Below are 22,832 nucleotides of genomic sequence, written 5' to 3'. Positions count from 1 at the left end.
GGGGGGTGGGGAGCTAGGGGAGATGGACAACAGGACATGAGAGAGGTCAGTTGCTGGTGGATATTGGCTATTTAAAAAAAAAAAAAGAAAAGGAAAAATGACATCAGGGAGTTACAGTGTTCAGTTGAGTAGAAGTGTGGGGGAAGGGAATCAGGGGGGCGGAGTGAGTTGTTGACCACTGAGAACAGGGCCCTGGTGTTTTTGTCTGCAAAATATTGGGATTTGTATTGAGAGGATATGGGCATGGTGCATCTGTTTGTGAACAGTGAGTCCGGTTTTTCTGAAAAGCCGCTCCAGCTGACATAGGTGAGGAGAGAACCAGGGGGCAGAGTGGGGGAATGAGACAGTCCGGGTTTTGAGGGGGGCAAGTGAGTCCAGCAGAGTTTGGAGACCGTCGTTGTAGTGAGAGATGAGCTGATCCGGGGTGCATGGGGGGGGGGGGGGGGGATGGAGAAACTGTCGATGCCTGTGGCAAGATCTGCTAAATTAATGTTTTTGATGTTGCGAAAGGACATAATACGTTACTGTTTGGTTTGGGATAGTGTCAAACTTAAATGAAATGAAACAAGCATGTGGTCAGAGATGGGGAGATCGACAGCAGAACAGTTGAGAGGAGTGACACCTGAGCAACAGACCAAGTCCAAAATATGACCTTTAGAATGGGTAGGGAAATCAATGTATTGTTTGAGACCAAAACTGTCCAGGCAAGAGATGAAGTCCTTAGTGAGAGCATGCTTAGTGTTATCCACGATGGTGTTTCACTGTACAAGACATCAACTTTATTACAGGACGATGGTGTTTCACTGGACAAGACAGAGACTTTTTACAGCTTCTGTACTAAGACATCAACTTTATTACAGGACGATACTAGACAAGACAGAGACTACAGCTTCTGTAGCGGCACGGTGGTGTAGTGGTTAAACACTGTCGCCTCACAGCAAGCAGGTCCAGGGTTCGATTCCCGCTTGGGACCAGGTTTCCATGATGCCAGTTACCCAGGTGGGGTATCTCCCAGGCCCTTCTGTGTGGAGTTTGCATGTTCTCCCCGTGCTCGCAAGGGTTTCCCCCCCCGATAAGATAAACCCAATGGAAAAACATGCACAACAACAAGATCGCTAATGCTGTGGCATCCTTGACGAAGACGGACAGGAGCACTTGGATTGGTCCCCTGGCGCGGCTCATGTTGACGCCTGTCTGCTCCCGGCTGCCCTTGGGGGGGGGCGACGGGATGGGTTAATCACATGCATGCATCGCATGCGTGCCGATTAATGACCTCTGAGCAGGTCCTAAATTATTATTATGCACTAAGACATCAACTTTATTACAGGACGATGGTGTTTCACTGGACAAGACAGAGACTATACAGCTTCTGCACTAAGACAGGAGGTATAACAGCATACAGTGTCTTTTGTGACTTATAAATTATCAATAGATACTTGGGGCCGTTTCCTTCGTGATCTCGGTTACGGATAAGAAGAGGGAAGGGCAGCGCCTTAAAGGGACAGTTGACACAAAATAATAATACAAAATAGAAGTCTGCTGTAAAGATACCTGCTGTAGAGATACCTACTGTAGAGATACCTGCTGTAGAGATTCAGATTCCTTTAATAAGCCATATGTGTAAATGTTTCAGCATTACAGAGTATTCATTTTTCCATACATTTTCTTTTCACATAACAACAGCAACAACAAACACAGGACAAAGACAGTGCAGTGAAAGATTAATCATTTGAATAAATACCGGTATATATGTATAAAGTGTAAAGTGCAGAGTTCCAGTCAGGCCCAGTGCAGTATTTTTGTCGGTGTCATTGTTGTTGTGCCAGTGTCACTTGGGGGCGGGGGGGCTGAGGCATTGATCAGCCTGGCGGCTGAGGGGAAGAAACTCAGTCTGTGTCGGGCTTTCACAGCCTTTGGGATCCACAGCCTTCTCCCAGAGGGGAGCAGGGTGAAGAGGCTGTGTCTGGGGTGGGAGGGGTCGGCCATGATTTCCCCCCCCTCTTTATCACCCTCTCCGTGGAGCGAATCACCCGCTGCAGCTTGGAGAGATCTTTTGCTGCTGCAGCGGGGAACCAGGAGATGATGGAGTGGGTGAGGATTGATTAGATTATGGCCGTGTAAAATTGGGCCATCATAGTCCTCGGCAGTTTGAACTTCTTCAACTGCCGGAGCAAGAACATCCTCTTTTGGGCCTTTTTAAGCAGGGCCATGATGTTTTGCTCCCACTTCAAATCCCGGGAGATGGTCATGCCTAGAAAGCGGCATGACTCCACGGAGGCCACCTGGGTGCCTCCCAGGATGATGGTAGGGGGCGGGGCTGCTTTCCTCCGGAAGTCCACTACCATCTCCACTGTCTTTAGAGCATTGAGCTCAAGGTTGTTGCAGCTGCACCAGCTCTGCAGCCTCTCGATATCCCTCCTGTAGGCCGACTCGTCCCCCCTGGAGATGAGACCCACCAGGGTGGTGTCGTCAGCGAATTTCAGGAGTTTGACCGAAGGGTGGAGAGAGATACAGCTGTTGGTGTACAGGGAGAACAGTAGTGGGGACAGGACACAGCCCTGCGGGGGGAACCGGTGCTAGTGGACCTAGAGCTGGAAATGCTCTTCCCCAGCTTCACCCGCTGAGACCTGTTAGACAGGAAGTCCGTAATCCACCTGCGAGTGGAGGCCTTCACCTGCAGCAGGGATAGCTGGTGCTCCAGGATGGGTGGAAGGATGGTGTTAAAGGCTGAGCTGAAGTCCACATACAAGATCCTGACATAGTTGCCCGCGTAGTCCAGATGTTCCAGCGTGTAGTGCAGAGCCATGTTCACAGCGTCCTCCGTGGATCTATTGGCTCTGTACGCAAACTGCAGCGGGTCCAGCACAGGATCAGTAATGAGCTTCAAGTGAGCCAGGACAAGGTGCTCCAGAACCTTCATCATGACCATAGAGGTCAGGGCAACAGGTCTGTAGTCATTAAGGCCCTGCTGTACCTGCAAGATACGCAGTGGCGGCTGCTGACCAAATGTTTTGGTGAAGCACAAATTATTATATTATATTCATAAAACATACCCCAATGTGTGTGTCGGTAGTGGCTGGTGAGTATCACCAGACGTGCATAAGAACAGATAATGATATCTACTGTAATTTACTGTACCTTTTTATTTTCACCACAGTGCAACCATTTTGAAACTAATTTCAGATCTAATTGTTGCTACATGCTAACAATAGGGAGGAGAAACTAACTGCATTTCAATATTTGTCAAAAACGTTACCTTTTGTGGCTTATTATCCCGAATAATAAGTTATTGAAATAATTCATTCAGAACGCTGAACTTTGAACCCCCACAGAAACTGCCAGGAAGTGTAGTTCGGAATAATTCTAACGCTGATCCACAGCTATGCATGCCCTCGACAAAATGGCCGCAAAAAAACTACAATTCCCATGATTCAGAATTTCCAAAATGGTCGCCGTCTTGCAATAGACTTCAGCCAATCGAGAAGTTAAAACTATCTAATGGCACTTTTAACCTATTGCTAAACTAACGTATTGATGATAATATACATTCTACATGCTTTTGTGAAATGTTAGTGATGTTAATACTTAAAAACGTCTGATAAAAAAAAAACGCTAAAATATGCAACACTCTGATCCGGTCCCGTCGGGTGGAACAGGTTAAAATATGAATTATTATATTAGGCAAATTAATCTTTTGTCGATGTCAGTCTGTTTCAAGGCAAATTGCACACGTGAGATGATGACAGAAAAATCTAGAACATATTGATGCCACAGTCCAGCTGCAGCGCCGGCTCATTAGCTGGCACAATTCTCTGATTGGATCTTAAGTTTGTCAACACAATGTGGCACGACGTGAATGCCAATCAATCAAGTGCGCTGAACCTCACTACCCACCTTTTTAAAAATCAAATACCCTATTTTGATTGGATAATTATATTCTTAAGCCAAACTCGTGCAGTCTTTTTGCAGTGAGTGATTGACAGCTGGCCATTATGTGTTATCATGGGATCAGGCCAGGTCAGAGAGCTCACAACTGTCACTTGGACATTTTTGAAAAAATTATAATAATAATAATAATAATAATAATAATAATAATAATAATAATAATAATAAATTTAAAAATATATGTATATTAATAATTAAGAAAAATCATGTATATATTACTAGTGAAGCACTGCCTCACTAGTTGTCATGCAATAACATCCACTGCTGTAGAGATACCTGTTGTATATACCTGCTGTAGATACCTGCTGTAGAGATACCTGATGTAGAGATGTCTGCTGTAGAGATACCTGCTGTAGAGATATATCATGTAGAGATACCTGATGTAGAGATGTCTGCTGTAGAGATACCTGCTGTAGAGATACCTGATGTAGAGATGTCTGCTGTAGAGATACCTGCTGTAGAGATATATCATGTAGAGATACCTGCTGTAGAGATATCTCATGTAGAGATACCTGCTGTAGAGATACCTGATGTAGAGATGTCTGCTGTAGAGATACCTGCTGTAGAGATATATCATGTAGAGATACCTGCTGTAGAGATATCTCATGTAGAGATACCTGCTGTAGAGATACCTGATGTAGAGATGTCTGCTGTAGAGATACCTGCTGTAGAGATACCTGCTGTAGAGATACCGGCTGTCACTCCAATACAAAGGGGCTGAATGGCACTCAGCTTGTGAGGCTCAGAATACATTTCATCAAAACCGAAAAGCAACGTCTCTTTCCAGAAGTCATGACCCACGTTATTCAAGACACAGACCTTGTTGTGAGCCGTTTCCTGTAGGAACTGTTTTCTACCCAACTACAGTGTGACAGTGGTTCAAGAGGTAGAGCGGTCGTCTGGGGATCGGAAGGTTCAAGTTTCAAGTTCAAGTTTTGTTTTATTTGTCACATATAACGTATGTACTTTACAGTGAAATTACAGATCACCTACGGGAGACTGCAATTCGAAACTGGCCCCTGTAAATGTCCTAACCCAACCCCCTCCAATGTACAGTGAATGTCCTAACCCAATAATACACAAGACCCTCTTCTTGGGACCAAGTAAGGTTTCGTGGATAATCCAATGTACAGTTACCCCACCCCGCCTACCCCCCCCCCCCCACCCAACCACCTCCAATGTACAGTTTCTTCGTCAAATGTAGTTGTAGTTGTAGCCGAGTGGAATATATTGGAGCACATAATCCTCTCAAAGTAACATGTTCATGCATTCAAGATATATCTCTTTTAATTTTTCACATTCTGTTCATAGTGAATAATAGACATTAAACAGTAAATATACATTTGTATTCATTTTATTCTCGTCATTGTGCAGTCATAATCTTGTAGTTCGACTTAGATGGAGAGACATGCAGGACACAACTGCTATAGAAAATATTGTATTATGTGATTGATTGAAAAGTAGAGCCAGGTACTAATATTTAACTGTGTGCCCAGATAAACGAGAAGCCATTCTTCCTGTTTTCAATGATCAATATTGAGATATGGGGGAAGGCCAATATCAGTGATGTATAGAGATATCCAGGAGAGGTCATATTGCAGGTGGAGTGAACTCCTATTGAGCGGAGCATTTAACGCCTTACTTTTATAAATAATAAAGTACCTTGGACCTAATGAGGAACTAAATGTTAACAAAGTATATAGAACAAATATTATTCACCTGATTTTTATTAGAGGTAAACAGATGGATAGGTCTTTACTGAATGTGTCATTAGGAAGGGAAGTAGAAGCCATTCTGGAAGGATTTGAATGAATGAAAAAGTTTATTTTTGAACATGTTCTCCATATTCCTCCAAACAAATCACAGTATCTAGCTCCGTCAAACAGAACAATCATAATCAAATTAAAATAAATTATAAACAAAAAGTCAAGAGCAATGTAGTTAGTTGACATGTTCAAAAAAGGAGTAGAGGGAAGCTAAGCGTATTGATCCCTACCCACTTACATTTACACTTGTTCTTCCATACATTTGACTAGATATAACATAATTTAGTATAATACATTATAGAATATACTTTTACTTATAGTACAAAAAGAAAAAAAACTTGATTCGCTTGACAGCAGTAAATACAATACAACACTACATAACACAATATAACAGAACTTTGTTTATCCGCATTATTCATTTCTGTATTTCTCTAATGTGTATTTTTGAAGCTGCTTTCAGGTCATCAGGTCTGAGACTTGAGTAACAATAATCAATAGTTTAACATCAAATTCCTCAATAGGTGCTTAATCATGATTATTCCTCTTAAGTAAATGTTACTGTATTTTTTTTTTTTTTATCAAATTTTTTCTTTTCTTTTTCTTTTTTCCAAAACATATCACAATACAACAACAACAATACATAAAAAGACTTCCCAAGACAGTAACTCAACACCACATGACAAGACAACAACTGATACAACTGTACAGTGATCATCCTAACATGGACACTCGCTCGTTCTCACCCCCACCCTCCCCCCGCTCACCCCAGGACCTCAACATGAGTCACACTCACAATACATCACAATACATCACTCAGCAAAAAAACAAGAATCAAAACAAACATTTCCAAACTTATATGCGTTCCCTCAACTTTGCCACTGTAGCCAACCAAATTACGATATCAGATTCCCTAACCCCAATAACACATGCCGTGGATATCTCCAAATAGATCACTTCAAGGTAGGTGAGAAACCATACCTTTGGACAGAGTCTATCTGGGTGAAACCAACGTGTTACTGTATTTATAAAGGACCTTTAAATACAGTTAAGTAACAAAGAAACACAAATCAAAACAAAAACAGGATTTTACACATTAAGAAAAATTCCTGCGGGTTGTTTTTCAAATTCAAATCAAACTATTTATATAGAGCATTTTGTGCACGATTGAAATACAAAGTGCTTAACGTAGAAATCATATAAAATAAATGCAACACAATAATTGAAATAGGAACAAAACAACAATAGTGGTAATGAAGTAATGAATTAGATAAAAGCTAATAAAATGAGCATGGTGAGACAGACTAATGCAGCACAGTAGGGCTGCAACGATTAGTCGACATAATCGACGTATGAAAAATCGTCGACGAGAAATTGTTGCATCGATGCGTCGCATAAAAACAATCAGTTTTATACACTGGGGGCAGTATCGTTTCCATTGTCTGACTGCAGTGCATTCTGGTAGTAACGGCGCAGCCGCGCAGGTAAGGAATTCACTTCAGAAGGAAGAATGAACGATGGCGGAAGGGAGAGAGCAAGACGGAGATGAATTAAAAAAAGCGAGACCGAGGGCATCAAAGGTGTGGGCATTTTTTACAGATGACAAACCGAAGAAAACCGTTAAATGCCGATTATGCAAGGTGGAATTGGCATTCCACAGCAGCACCACGGCGATGCACAAGCATCTAAAAACGAAAGCACCCCGGAGCCACGGTGACGTCGGAACATGGGTAAGTTCTAGATAGTAGTTAGCCATAGTATTGTATTTTTTACGTTGGAAAACAGAACGTCTCATGGATATGGATATAATGCTTGCTATGCGAACTCTATTGCTGAGGCTTATAGAGGCTGCGCTGCTGCGGTATGTTGTAACGTTAAACAGCGCCATGCTTAGTAGTTAGTACAGGTTACAGCGTTGCTGCTGCACTTTTAGTTTCGTCTCTATTATATGGCTCTGGTTTGTTATGCCGACCAACCGGATACGGAAATACCTCACGTATATATCTGTAGTCACTGTCTGTAGTGCACAAAATAATATCCCTTAAGCCAGTGTTTCTCAAAGTGGGGGGTGCGCCCCCCAGGGGGGGCGCATAGGCATGACAGGGGGGGCCTTGAGATTAAAAACAATTTTTTTTTTTTTTTGATTACAGAAAATTATCACTAAAGTGCTATCTGTTGCAGCTGCACTGTTCTCCATGAAAATACCATATTTGGATAAGTTTGACCATTTCTCAAAATCTGAAAATCATTATTTAATAAAACACAGAAAAGGATCACCAAGTTACTCTCGATAAAAAAATACTTTACAGACAACATTGAGACAAAGCTTCCTGACACATCTCCATCCAAACTCATTGAAATCTCATCTGATACATCCACCTGGAGAGCTCGTTTCAGAGTGTGGTGCTGAGTACCAAGTATCTCATGATGCAGCAGTTAAGGTGTTGATACCATTCAGCACCACATATCTGTGTGAAGCTGGCTTTTCATCCATGACAGCTCTGAAAACAAAATATAGTTGAGCCTTGAGGATGACATGCGTGTTGCCTTGTCAAAGACTGACAGCAATAAAGACTGTTTGCTTATTTCCTATGTTCGCTTTGTAAATTCCCAGTCACTGAGTGAAGATCTGCTGTTTTGCAAATATGTCAAAAACAGAGCGACAGCTGATGAGCTCTTCAAAATTATTGACAGTTACCTGACAGAACATGGACTGAAATGGGAGAACTGTGTGGGCTTTTGCTCTGACGGTGCGCAGGCCATGGCAGGGAAAAGGAGGGGGCTACAGGCACTCATCAAGGGGGTCTCGCCAAACGCGCAATGGACGCACTGTAAATTCACAGAGAGGCGCCAGCGTCAAGACAGCTTAGCCCTGAGCTGAATGAGGTTGACAGAAGTTATAAACGTGGTAAATTTCATCAAAACCCGAGCCCTGAAAGCGCGCCTGTTCTCTGCGCTGTGTGAGGAGATGGGAGCTGACCATTCTGCAGTGCTGTTTCACAGCGAGGCAATGTGGCTCTCGCGAGGGAAGGTGTTGTCAATTTGAAAGGTCACGATATTGGTGTTATTTCAATAAATTTAAACATGGCCCATTTCTTGACTATTTTGTTGGGGCGAGGGGTAAGATATTTTGGTCCGCCAAAGGGGGGCCTGACGAGTAGGGGGTATCTGCAGAGCCGCAGAGCCAGGCTGGACGGGTTGGAGGCGGTCTGGACAAGTATTAGTGGTCTGGACAAGTATTTGCACTACTGCGCACCATTTTCAACTTCACTTTCGTCTCGTTTACATAGGTACATAGACAGTAATGTTACATCTAGACATTTATGACATGTAATAATAGAGTAAACTTGTAAATAGACAGTAATGTTACATCTAGACATACCAGATCTAGTAATAATAATAATAATAGTGCCTCAAACTGCAGGCCATGTAAACAGTCAAGTTGCAGAACAACTGTTTGCACAAATGAGAAAGAACAATTACTTTTTAACGCAGCAACTACCATCGACCCATCTGTTCCTGATGAGAAACATCCTAGAACACTTCAACAACAACAAAAAGCGAATGGACAACATCAAAAAGTTATTTGGGACGACAGCGGTGGCAATAAACAGCTACCACCAGGCTGTATTGGGTACATTTTCTACTTGCACTAAAGATATTTAATGCATTAATCCTGTTTTTAATTGATCTAGGAAATAATGTATAAATGTCTTCATTCATCAAGTTCACTGTTCCTTACTAAGCTGTGTTTGTCATCTGCTTACAGTGTCACAGGAAGCAGTCCTTGATCTATCACTGGAAGCAGCTCAAGGTGTGCTCCCTGAAGCGGGTTCAGGTCTGCCCCCAGCAATGATAAGTAAGTGGAATTGCATGCCTGGGTCCTTAGAAAGTCTTAAAATGTCTTAAATTCAAGTTTAGCCGCCTTGACTGAAACCATGCATGATTTGTCCAATAATCATATTAAACTGCCACCCACCACCTTAAATAGTGAACTCTTAATTGCTCCAAGTCAAGAGTGCTAACTATTACACCATAGAACCTGGCTTCTGCAGCAGAAGCAGGCCTATAAAAACCTATGCCTACCTACAGTAATTCTTACCTCTACACTATTAGTTTTATTAAACATTGTTACTATTTCTCTTATATTTTTGTGTATGTCCATCCCTGTAGAACTTGAGATTCCAGTGGACAATGACTACTCACCAGACCAACCCTGGGCGAAGTCCCGAAACCCTATCCAACAACAACGGGTAGGCAAATTTCTACAAATAATTACTTTCTATGTAAAACTACTCATCTGTATCACAACAATGGTTATTATCTTCAGCTCAGTTATGTCCTGGACCGAAAGAGGCCTTCGGAAGAAATAATTGTGAAGGAAGGACAAACTTGTTTGACACGGGATGAGTTTTGGAGCCTTGGGTTGAACAGCTATATGGATTCAACTGTGAGTAGTCACATGGTCTAACAGATTAACATTTATTACCGAAGGGAGAGTTTCAGTCATGTTCACTATAATGTCTTAATTGTGATTTCTTGCAGATTGGAAATGCATGCCTGAAGCTCATTGGTGAACTGGCTCTGAAACGTGTATGACCTCTTTTTTAATTACACATTTAAAAGTAACTGTTGGTACTGAAGGCAGACTATTAATAATCATGTTTGTTTTTTTCCTCATCAGGACATGGACATTTATATAGAAGACATGTATGTTGTTCCTACCTGGAAGGACCGAAGTATCAACCCGTTAGCTTCATTTCCGGTAAGTGTAATTAATTGATGAAATAAATATAATTATTCAGTTAGTAAATTGAATAAGCATAATGGCACATCCCTACTCTAATGGCAAACTCATGTTTCATAAATATTAGGCTGACATGAAGATGAAACATGCAATAGTCTTTCCAGCCTGGACCGAAAACCACTTTGTGCTATGTGTAAGTGAAATTAGTAATGCGTGTCTTATAAACTTAATCATGTCTGCCGTTCTGGGAGAATAGCAGAATCCACATTCCCACAGAAACCTGACTGACATGCTGTGCTTATTTTTACATACCCATTATAGGTCTTGAAGCCACGCATACAGGAGATTCTATTATTGGACTCGAAATACATAGAGCATACCTCTGGCTTTGGCGATGAAGACTACAGAACTGTTTTTAGGTACACAGATGAGAGCTACTTTTTGTTGTGTTCATATGGCATTTAGATGTGATGGTTCACCGATGAGCGATGCTGCCCTTGGGGGGAGGGAGTGCAGAGACTCAAACGCATCAGCGACCCAACTAACTGCGTGTCTGTCTGCATGAATAAAGACTTCTCAAAGTCCAGTTATTATACTGATATCGAATAATTAATTCTGCTCCCTCCCTCCAACCTTGGTTGCTATGCCCACACAAAACCGCATAACTTCACCCTGGACTCCGGTTTTCAAAGACTGGGGTTGCAGTGTAGCAAATCCCCGGTTGTGTGTGGCCGAACAGTGCAACTGCGCACATACAATCATGGTTATATTAAATCCAGCGCTCGTGTGGACTGGGCCTAACTTGCCTGCCATTACGTTGCGTTCTGAAAAGCGAAACTGACCCTGAAAACGAAACGAAAATGGCCCCGTGTGTAACTTCAGCCGTCTCTGTGCTAACAGTCACGTTTTTAGTACGAGAAGACAAGACAAAACTTCTTTCTCTGGTCTGCATCCCCTTAACAATTGTGTGTATTGAGCCGTACTGTATTGTACCCATTCTGCAATCTTGTTGAAATAAAGTTTTCATTCACACTCAAAATCTGTGTTCATTTTTTATTTTGCATACTAATGTTCTGTGTCTTGAGTCGTACTTGTATTGAAAAACTGATTTTATATGTCTGAGGAGAAGACCGGTACTCATCATCTTCGTCTCCACAAAAAGAAAAATGACATGTGAAGTATGTTGTGTGCCAGGTTCAAACAGTGCTGTATAGGTACAGTTTATTCCTACTCATATCCAAGCTCCGGGAGGGTCATCAAAGAGAAGTCGGGTCATCAAAGAGAAGTCGCCTATTCTTAGTCCTTGCCCCACAATGGTGGAATGAACTACCCACCCCAGTTAGGACAGCCGAATCCTGTCTAATCTTTCGCCGTCGACTAAAGACTCACTACTTCAACCGTTATCTAAATAAAAAAAATCTAACCCTAACTAACCTTACTGTCATGCACTTGTCCTAATAAACTAACCTACACTGTAGCACTCAACACTTTATGAACATTGTTACTGAGACGAAAGTTACGTTTACTCTATTATTACTAGATCTGGTATGTCATAGATGTCTAGATGTACACTTTATGAACATTGTTACTGAGACAAAAGTTAAGTTTACTCTATTATCACTAGATCTGGTATGTCTAGAGATGTAACATTATTGTCTATGTACACATCATGTCTAGATGTACACTTTATGAACATTGTTACTGAGACGAAAGTTAAGTTTACTCTATTATGACTAGATCTGGTATGTCTAGATGTAACATTACTGTCTATTTACAAGTTTACTCTATTATTACATGTCATAAATGTCTAGATGTAACATTACTGTCTATGTACCTATGTAAACGAGACGAAAGTGAAGTTGAAAATGGTGCGCAGTAGTGCAAATACTTGTCCAGACCACTAATACTTGTCCAGACCACCTCCAACCCGTCCAGCCTGGCTCTGCGGCTCTGCAGATACCCCCTATTGGGCCTGACAGAAAAAGTTTGAGAAGCACTGCCTTAAGCGATAACTCCCTCTAGTGGGAAAACAGATATTGCATCTCAATATTAATTCTAGCCTAGGTATATATAAGGCTGACTATAATTAATAAAAATAAACTGATACTATAGCCTACAAATTCTGATGATAATTAATACAGCTTTCTGTTTTGTTCTCTTTCTATTGTAGGACAAAGCAAATGCGTGTGGATGAGTTTGTCCTGAAGAGAGGCTCATGCACCCCTCAAATGGCTGGAGTCTTCACAGAGAGCATCCTCACCATGCTTGTTAAAGACATGACACCATTATCGATGGTTGAAGATGAGGGCTTTAAGCAGATGGTCACCACATTCCATTCAGGTTACACCTTACCTTCCAGAACTCATTTTACAAAGCTCATGGAGGGAAAGTATGAAGCTACTTTTGCTAAGGTTAAATATGCTCTTAAAGCAAACTGGGACCAACATTGCTACATGGATTGAGCAGGCTGTGGAAAGGTTTGAGATCCCTCCAAGCAAGCTTGTGGCGGTTGGTCATGACAATGGCCCCAATGTCCTGCTGGCTGCAAGCATCTTGGAGAAGAAAACATGGGTGGGTGTCTATCCGCTGTGCAGGCCACACATTACAGTTGGTGATCAATCATGCACTGAAACAGTCTGATTAGTAAAGCACTAGGAGCAGCGAGGTGTCTCGTCGAGCACTTTAAAAGGAGTGAACTGGCTTCAAGCAAGCTGAAAATAAAGCAGAAACAGATGGGCACCCCGGAACACAAACTTATCCAAGATGTCTCTACCAGGTGGAACAGCACTTATTACATGGTGACTCGCCTGCTGGAACAGAGATGGCCACTGACTGCGACTCTGTCTGACACTGCAGTAACAGAGAGGGAAACAATACCTGGACCTCAAGCCTGAGCAGTGGACCCTGCTAGATGAACTGGCCAAAGCTCTCCAAGCTTTTGAATGTGCCACTGTCTACTTGAGTGGTGAAAACTATGTGACCGTCTCCGCCCTGCCTCCTCTAGTCAGAGGGCTTCTGAAGTCCACCCACACTGCCTATGATACAGCTCCTGTGCAGGCCTTCCAGGCGGCTGCTTCAGTGGCGACCACTACACGCTGGTCAACAGAGCTTGCCATCAAAGATAATGACCCAAGCAAAACAATCATTGCATCTGCACTAGACCCACGATTCCGAAAACTAAAATTCCTGACACCAGAGGAGAGGTTCACTGTTCAGAATAAATTGCAAGCTCTGGTCCTACAGTCCAGTAGGAATGAAGAAGCTGTTGTTCAACTTGACATTAATGACAATGATGCCACAGCCTCAGCTGAGACAACTAGGTCTGTTTCAGCTCTCGATTAACTGCTTGGATGTGAGTCAACAGACAGTGACACTGAGGATGCGCGCACACAAGCGATCATTAACGAAGTGCTGATGTACTTCGGAGAGCAGCCCATCTCAAAGACAGAAAATCCCCTGTCTTGGTGGAAGTTGAATGAGGCAAAGTACCCAACCCTTGCATCACAAGCCAAGTCATACTTGTGCATTCCAGTTACTTCCACTCCCTCTGAGCGTCTCTTCTCAGCAGCTGGGAACATCGCCTCAAAGAAGCGGGCCAGCCTCACTCCAGAGCATGTCGATATCCTCACGTTCCTGCACTGCAATTTAAAGAAATTGTAAATGGTGTACTGTGTTCCCCTGCAGGAGATGATCAGACAGACTAGACAGACGCACAATACATTACACACGCACTCCTCTCACTCACACACAGCGATCAGAGTAAGACACACACACATACACAAATTACACAGTACACACTCCTCTCACTCACACAGCGATCAGAGTAAGACACACACACATACACACACGGACTCCTCTCACACACAGCAAACAAAATACCTAGAAGTCTGTCTGATCTGACTCATCCCCCTCTCCCCTTACAGCTGTTCCACGTCACCGTCCTGGTCCTGGACCAAGTTACAGCCCCATCAGCCGCGGTGCTGGGGGCAGATACTGCTAGTTATTTCTTTTTTATTATTATTATTTTTTTGTTATTTAAAGTACACTTCCACTTTAATTTGTATTATTTAATTTATTTATCTTGTTATGAGTGATTGCATTTGCTGTATTGTTCTTCAAATACATTTTAATTTAAAGTCGCTCAAGATCCAAATTCAAATGTTTCATGAGTCATTATTTTAATTTGCTATGGGATCATCATGTTATGATGCATTGTTGTTTGGTCCTGAGTGACAAGAGTCTCAAAGTCTGGGGTGATGGTAGACAAGCAACTCTGAGGTCATGCTCAATGTCCAATCTGTTCCTCTGCTCTGTCTTCAGCTGGACCAGAGCTGAGAAGCCACTTTCACAAAGATAGGTAGTGAAAAAAAAAAAAAAAAAGTATAAATATAATTGGTTTTCGATTAGTCGACTAATCGAAAAAAAATAATCGACAGATTAGTCGACTACCATTAGTTGCAGCCCTACAGCACAGCAAAAACAGTCAAATTAAAACGGAATGGGTTAAAGGCCAACACTTTGACATTTAATTTGACTGGCTTGCGGGCCTATTTCGATGGGCAAGTGCATTAGAAAGTTATAGGACTTATTTTTATGAACAAGATGAGTATTTTAACTATTTCTTTGGGGTGCATGCACGTATAATGACGTATTCGCTAATGGAAGTGCATTGCAAAGCTGTAGCCCTTGCCTATATGCATCTGCTTGAATATTTCCAGACAGATCCGCGCATGCCTGCTCCTGTGGGAGCCTATGGAAAATATTAGATTTATATAGCTCGGCCCTGTGACTATTTTCTAATGGAAGTGCATTAGAAAGTTGAGTCTGCAGTGACTTAAACTATTCACTAGAGGGAACTAGAGATCACAGCATGACCTAGGCCTAAACTTTGACATTTAACTAGGCTTGCTATGTCTTGTTCTTGGCTGGGTCTTGCTTAACTAGGCTTGCCATGTCTTGTTCTTGGCTGGGTCTTGCTTAACTAGACTTGCCTAGTCTTGTTCTTGGCTGGGTCTTGCTTAACTAGACTTGCCTAGTCTTGTTCCTGGCTGAGTTGGGCTTGACTGGGTGTCTGTCTGTAGCCTACTGTCGCTTAGCTAGAGAGAGGTGTGGAGAGAGACACTCTAACCAAACACACTTAATTTAGTTTGCGCAGCAGATTAAAGTAGACACTTAGTGGGATGTAAAATGTACCCCTGTTGTGTAAATTTTTAACAAATCTCAGACCAAAACCCTGCTCAGAGATTGGTGTTGGATTATTCCTGATTCTTGGACGATTAGTCGGTTAGCTAAGATACATCCAAATAAATCAAGCAAATCAATACAAAATGTAGATTGCGGTTGAGGCATCATCTAGCCATAATATCTATCTCTAGTGAGTGTAAACACTTCTACTTTTAACAATACAAGTCAGGGTTTGAAGTGGTGCTTTGACAATTAGGGGTTACCTTTTCTTGCTCAATGACACTTCGACATGCGGGGAGGAGTGGGAATCGAACCGGGAGCCTTCCGATTACCAGACCTCTCTACCTGCTGAGCCACTGTCGCCTCATGTTAGGAGTTGAGTTGCAATTCAGAATCAATACTATTGCATGTAATTCACCGTCATGACCTGAAACTATGAATGAATGATCATTGTATTTATACAGTGCTTTTCTAGACACTCAAAGCACTTTACAGTGTAGGATATAAATGGCCTCCTTCACCACCACTGGGTAGCACCCAACCTTGGGCTACAGGCTCAATGGCTGCAAGACACTGGCACCAGGCACACATCACACTACACAATGGCTGAAAGGCTCAGGAATCGGGGATTGATACCAGCCAATTAAGGGGAAGTGACGAGGTGGCCTTGATGTCAGAGACCTGGTGGGACCAGGTGGGTTTGCAGGACTGGAGTTGAGAGAAAGTTTGTGGTCTTGGTTGACCAGGTGGAGAGCATTAGTCTGTTTGACACTGTAGTCTTGGTTGATCAGGTAGAGAGCATTAATAATAATAATAATACACTTTATTTGTATATCACATTTCATACAAGAATTGCAGCTCAAAGTGCTTCACAACAGAAAAAAGACGAGCACATAAAGTGCAGACATAAAATCAGTTTTTCACATTAGGATCCAACATTCCAATAGGCCACCTTGTTTATTGTTTACTTAATAATTTGGTTTGTATCTCCTTCTCTCTCTCCGTGCTTCAGCCCTCTTCTGTCTCGCACGTCGCCCAGGTCCTCGATACTGTTATGTAGGACAAGTTCCTTAGTTTTACTTACATTCATCTATTTTTTTTATAATATCTTTTTATTAGTATCATCGAATTACAACAAGTTGCAGCATGAGGGTCAACATTATAAAATGTGGTCACAATCTAAAGCAAGTTGTCCATGGTTGAACTATTCCCATTTATTTCTTATTTTCCCCCCTTTGCTATTCCTTATAAAGTTAACCTGTTTAGTTTATTTAAAGTAAAGCATCCACCCACCCATAATAACAATGAATGTATACATTTACATTTAGTAATTTAGCTGACACTTTTATCCAAAGCGACTTACAAGTTCTGTACGACAAGTCATCAGGAAGGGCACAGCTCTATCAGCTGAGTAACAATGTTCATCAAAGTGTTGAGTGCTACAGTGTAGGTTAGTTACTAACCGTTAGTATATTAGGACAAGTGCATCACAGTAAGGTTAGTTAGGGTTAGAATATATATATTTTTTCATTTCAGATAATGGTTGAAGAAGTGCGTCTTTAGTCGCCTGCGAAAGATTGGACGGGTTTCGGCTGTCCTAACTGTGGTGGGCAGTTTGTTCCACCATTGTGGATTCTACTTTTGCGTTTGTTTATTTTTGATAGAAATCTACCCCATAGAAGACTTATACTTATTGTATATGTGTGAAATGAATCGTTCCAGCAATAGGCTTTGTCAATACTGAACGACTGCGGCATGTGTTGTCTGAGTTGATGCTCCAGAGTATTGCATACATCTCAATCTGAAACGGTTAAACAGCCACTCATCTGGCTCTGCAAATAGATCTAGAACAGGGAGGGGCAACTGGCGGCCCGCGGGCCGCATGCGGCCCTCACCGACGTTCCATGCGGCCCCAGGCCAATATAAAAAAAAAAAAAAAAAAAAATTATTTTTTTGTATTGTATTCGACTAAGAAGAGTTGGCAGTCGACTATGGCTCCTTTCGATCGATTAGTCGACTATTTGACTAATAGGGGTCAGCCCTAGTGTGGACATATGAAACGCTGTTGAAAGTGCCGTGCAGCAATATGGGGGTTTTGATAAACTGTCGGCTGTTGTTACCGATGGAGCACCGGCAATGAAAGGAAAACACACAGGATTCGCCGGGCTTCTATGGCAGAGTGGCGTTGAGTGTCCAATGCTGCACTGCATTATACATCAGGTAAGTTCGCTAACATAATTTCCATCTATTGTGGGTCACTATAATGACCAATGCGAGTCGAGTGTAGTCAAATTATATGCGAGAGTCGTTAAATCGTTTTTCTTTTTTTTCATCTGATATAGGAGGCTCTCTGTGCCAAGAAGCTTGACTACTACAGCCATGTTATGGATTTGGTTACCAAGGTTACCAATCTAATTCGTGGAGGCAACAGGTCACTAAACCATAGAAAGTTTGTCTCCTTTTTGGAAGAGATGGACACTGATTATGGCGACTTGCAGCTACACACAGAAATCCAATGGCTGAGCCGTCGGAAAGTACAGGAGCGACATTGAAACACTGCAAATGCAATTCAATGATCGGTTTGAAGATTTCAACGGCATGCAGTCACGGATAGCGCTGTTTGCCGGCCCCCTCACCGCTACGGTGTCAGAGCAGCCCCCACCGTTGCAGCTTGAACTGTGCGAGCTACAGTCAGATCCTTTTTTTCAAGCAAAGAGAAATGAGAGGGGAATTTCGTTTTGGAAACTGCTACCTGAGCCCCGTTTCCCACTCCTCAGGGACTTTGCCCTCTCTATGGCCAGTATGTTTGGGAGCACATACATATGTGAGAGCAATTTCTCAAACATGAAGCACATCAAGTCAAAGTAGAGAAACAGGCTGTCGGATGAAACATTATTTCATCTGATGCAGATTGCATGCACAAACATTGAAGTTGACATTCCTGCTATTGTGCGCCAAATGGAGAGACCACAAGTGTCTCATTAAAGACAGGGGGGGAGGAGATGATGAAGAGGTGTAGAGGGGGGGAAGGAGATGATATTATTATTATTATAACCATTATTGACCCACTGTGGGGCGAGGGTGAATGTCATGCCAGTTTGATAAAGGGTCAATGGGAGGCATGTAGTATTGCACTTTACTTTACTTGCACTTTACTTGTTTACTTTTGTAGTGTTCAGATAACACTAATAACACAAACACAAAGCAGCATTCCTGCTGCATTTCACTACAACAGTAAATCAAAAGTGCAATAATAAATGATTGTTAAATGTATACACTTTTATCCTGCTACTAAACAAAACATTCCTGAGTGCTTCATATCCATAACATGCATTTCAGTGTTATAATGTTTTGTTTAGTAGCAGGATAAAAGTTTATACATTTAACAAAATCATTTATTATTGCACTTTTGATTTACTGTTGTAGTGAAATGCAGCAGGAATGCTGCTTTGTGTTTGTTGAGCAGTGGGCTTTAAGTTCATACATTTATTTTATTAGAAGCCTTAATTATAATTGATAATTTTTGTATATATATGGGGTTACACAGCAATACTTTTAAATTCAGCTGTTTATAAATTCATAAAGTTGAAATTGCATTACTAAATGCATTTGAAATGGAATAAAAACAAAGTTACAACAAATTATAATTGTTTATATACCTTGTGACTATTAGGGCTATTTGAGTGATGGGGTACTACTGGCGGGACTGCCGATAAACAATGCGGCCCCCCAGATTGATTGTGGACATTTTGTGGCCCTCACCATATACAAAGTTGCCCACCCCTGATCTAGAAGATATGCGTACGGCCTGGGCGGCCAGAGCATCCAACTGTTCTAACAGCAATATATAATCCATTTCAGAAGCATAACACACGCAATAAGTTATAATAATAATAATAATTTTTGACAAGTTCTGGGATTTTAAAGTCGTATTTGGGAGTGTAAGAATTTCTTATTTCGGTAAGAGTGCTCTCAACCACTCTTATAATTTGTTCTTGCCTGAGAAAAAAGCAACAATAAGAAAACTTTGCTGAATCCCAGGTAAGAACAAAGTAAGAGGAAATGCTAGTTAAGAACGAAATCTGTTCTATATCGCTTCATGCATGAGGCCCAATGATATGAGGGTATGTATGCCCTCTGTTATTTTGCCCATGACTGAAACTAAGCCCAATCTACCGGAATCATTTATTTGCATTTATTTTAAATTTGTTGGACCTTATGGTGTTCTTGTTTTATTCTTGACTTAGTTATGTTTCTTCTTGACTTGTTTAAAGAAGACGTGTCCAGCCCATGGGGACATTAACGTGTGTGGTCGGGCCTTACAAATAAATTTGATTTGATTTAGATATAGCGCGAAATATAGCCGTCAGGCCACTTTTTAAGCGGGGGTCTGGGAGTCCCCCACCAGGAAATTTTTTGTTACAAAGACTTAATTTCCTGCATTCTGGTGAATTTTAGTGCATGTGAATCACAAACTAATGAGCCAACAATTGATTAGTACAATGTACTGTTATGAATCTCATAAAACTGTTGTGGCACTAGCAATTCTACTCTCTCCACCTTCAAAAAGAAAAAAGCAAGAGCACAACATATTTACTATTATAATACAGTTAACCACTCTCAGCGGAGTAGCAATACAATCATCAAATTTGCTGACGACACAGTGGTGGTGGGCCTGATCTCTGCCAACGACGAGAGGGCCTACCTGGAAGAGGTCAAGGTCCTGGCGGGATGGTGCCAGGAAAACAGCCTCTCCCTGAACGTCAGCAAAACAAAGGAGATGATTGTGGACTTCAGGAGGTCGGGGGTCAAGGACTACAGCCCCCTCAGCATCGAAGGGGCACCGGTTGAGAGAGTCAACAGCTTTAAGTACCTCGGAGCCTACATATCCGAGGACTTGACATGGACCACACACATTGACAGTGTTGTGAAGAAGGCACGACAACGCCTCTACTTCCTCAGGCGCCTAAGGAAGTTCCAAGTCAGTCAGAAGATCCTTAAGAACTTCTACTCATGTACAATAGAGAGCATCTTGACCGGCAACATCACCTCCTGGTTTGGGAATAGCACTGCACAAGACCGAAGCAGACTACAAAGAGTGACACGTTCAGCCGAACGCACAATTGGAGGGGGGCTCCCCACCCTCCAGAACATTTACAACAAGCGTTGCAAGGGCAAGGCTAAGAGAATCATTAAAGACTCCAGTCACCCGAACAACTGCCGTCAGGCAAGCGATACCGGAGTCTCAAGGCGAGCACAGAAAGACTCAGAAGAAGCTTCTATCCCCAGGCCATCAGGCTGCTAAACGAACAATGAATGAACACTACACAACAACAACCACCAAACGCACATAGCACACACATCCACACGCACACACTCACTTTAAACAAACACACTGTAGCACCCACTCCACACACTTTATAGCACACACCCACTTTAAACAAACACACCGTAGCACCCACTCCCCACTTTATATTTATTGATGAAGGATTGCACTACAACTCGTACACCTTACTGTAAATTGTACCTAAATTGTACCTCATCCCATTTCTGCTTTGCACTAGATAGTACTGTACATTAGTACGCTGCATAGTATTGTATATTATATGGTAACCCAGAACATTGTACATATGTCTATACCGAACACTGTGACCTCATTTTCTTCTAAATTACATGATATACTATGTTATTTGATACTATCTTGTCTAGCACAGTCTCTGGAGCGTAACAGTAAGAAGCATTTTGTATTAAAGTATTCTGTACTTCTGTATGACAACTATTAAAGAACTTGAACTCCACCTATTCAAACAGAGCAAGAGCACAATACCCTATTCAGTTTACTGGTGGGTGGACCATAGATATATATAGAACACTAGATAGCTTGCCCGCGCTGCCGGCCAATGGAGAGCGACGTCACTGAACCGCCGCCATCTTGGGAGGGTCAGCCTTGAGTGAGAGTGAGTGAGCTGCACAGACAAAAATACTCATAACTTGCTGAAATATTGACGGATTTACAAACGGTTTGGTTTATTACAAGCATTATTAACGTGGCTATCTTTAAAATGTTTTTTTTAATAAATATGCAGTATCATAACTACATCTTTGATGTTAATAGCAAACCAACCCGTTTGTAAATCTGTCAATATTTCAGCGAGTTATGAGTATTTTTGTCTGTGCAGCTCACTCACCCTCACTCAAGGCTGACCCTCCCAAGATGGCGGCGGTTCAGTGACGCTGGTGACTCCGCCTTAAGCAGTCAGTGGTGCAGTGCTGGTATAACGCGGTATAACGGCGTTTTACCTCGGTCACTGAGGCTGAAGTACGCGCAATCGCGCACGGATATGTTCCCGCGTGTACGCGCAGTCACGCACACAAAAATCCGCTGTTCCCATTCGTTGTAACTAAGTACCGGCTCGGCCCGCGGCCACCGTTTTTACATAACAAAAGCACAGGTAGAGTAGGCTGACCAAACGTCCTCTTTTGCCCGGACATGTCCTCTTATCACGCCCTGTCCGGGGCGTCCGGGGGGGGGGGTTTATTAATTCATCGAAATGTCCGGGGTTTCACTGTTTTTCAGTTTCAGTTTCAGTTTCACGGCCCTTTGCGAGCATCTGAAGGCTCGGGGCTTTTTTCGCCGAACATATAAATTACAGAATAAAGCGCAATTCATTGCCGTTCTAATGCCATCTGGATCGCCAAAATCCGTGCCTCGGATTGGTTTGTTTTTCAACCATATCTGTTGACAATATAATCTCTTTATATATTGAAGGCTACATCCTGCTACCTTTTTCAGCTTCTCTATTTCAAGGCAATATTTACAAAAACTAAACTAAAACTAGTAATTTCCTATACAAACATGTTTCCTACTATTTATTCTGCATAATAATAATCTGTTCTGCGCATGCATGCATGCGCGCGTGGCGTCCGGGCAGTTCCCATATTACGACTGCACCACTGACTGATGCACTACCCATCAACAGTTAAAATAGCCCTTTACACAAACATTAAAGAACAGACCTTTCATTAACAATACTATAATAACAGTAGCCACTGCCAGAATAGTGTGACACATGTATCGCGTGTGGTGAGGCATGTGGATACGGGAGGCTGCAATTCGAAACTGGCCCCTGTAAATGTCCAACCACCCCCCCCGCCCAATGTAGTTTCCTCCCCCTTGAATGTATATATTTTCT

At 42.2% G+C, this 22,832-nt stretch overlaps 1 protein-coding gene and 1 long non-coding RNA gene across 2 annotated transcripts in view; both read left to right on the top strand.

Annotated features, from left to right (window-relative positions):
- LOC311240399 (uncharacterized protein) overlaps positions 1-22,832 on the top strand; it is a gene marked incomplete at both ends in the record, with an annotated part of 536,458 nt that overhangs the window by 425,679 nt on the left and 87,947 nt on the right. The gene's annotated exons all lie outside the window — the stretch shown is intronic.
- Positions 9,596-10,906, top strand: LOC311240846. The gene is made up of 5 exons (XR_014620502.1): positions 9,596-10,158; positions 10,254-10,301; positions 10,393-10,473; positions 10,583-10,648; positions 10,777-10,906. It is a non-coding gene; the product is annotated as an uncharacterized lncRNA (long non-coding RNA).

Source organism: Notolepis coatsorum (genome assembly GCF_963971535.1).
Source record: "Notolepis coatsorum genome assembly, chromosome: 14".
Lineage (NCBI taxonomy): Eukaryota > Metazoa > Chordata > Actinopteri > Aulopiformes > Paralepididae > Notolepis > Notolepis coatsorum.
The sequence above is the reverse complement of the archived record's forward strand: the minus strand, read 5'-3'. Positions and strand labels throughout refer to the sequence as shown.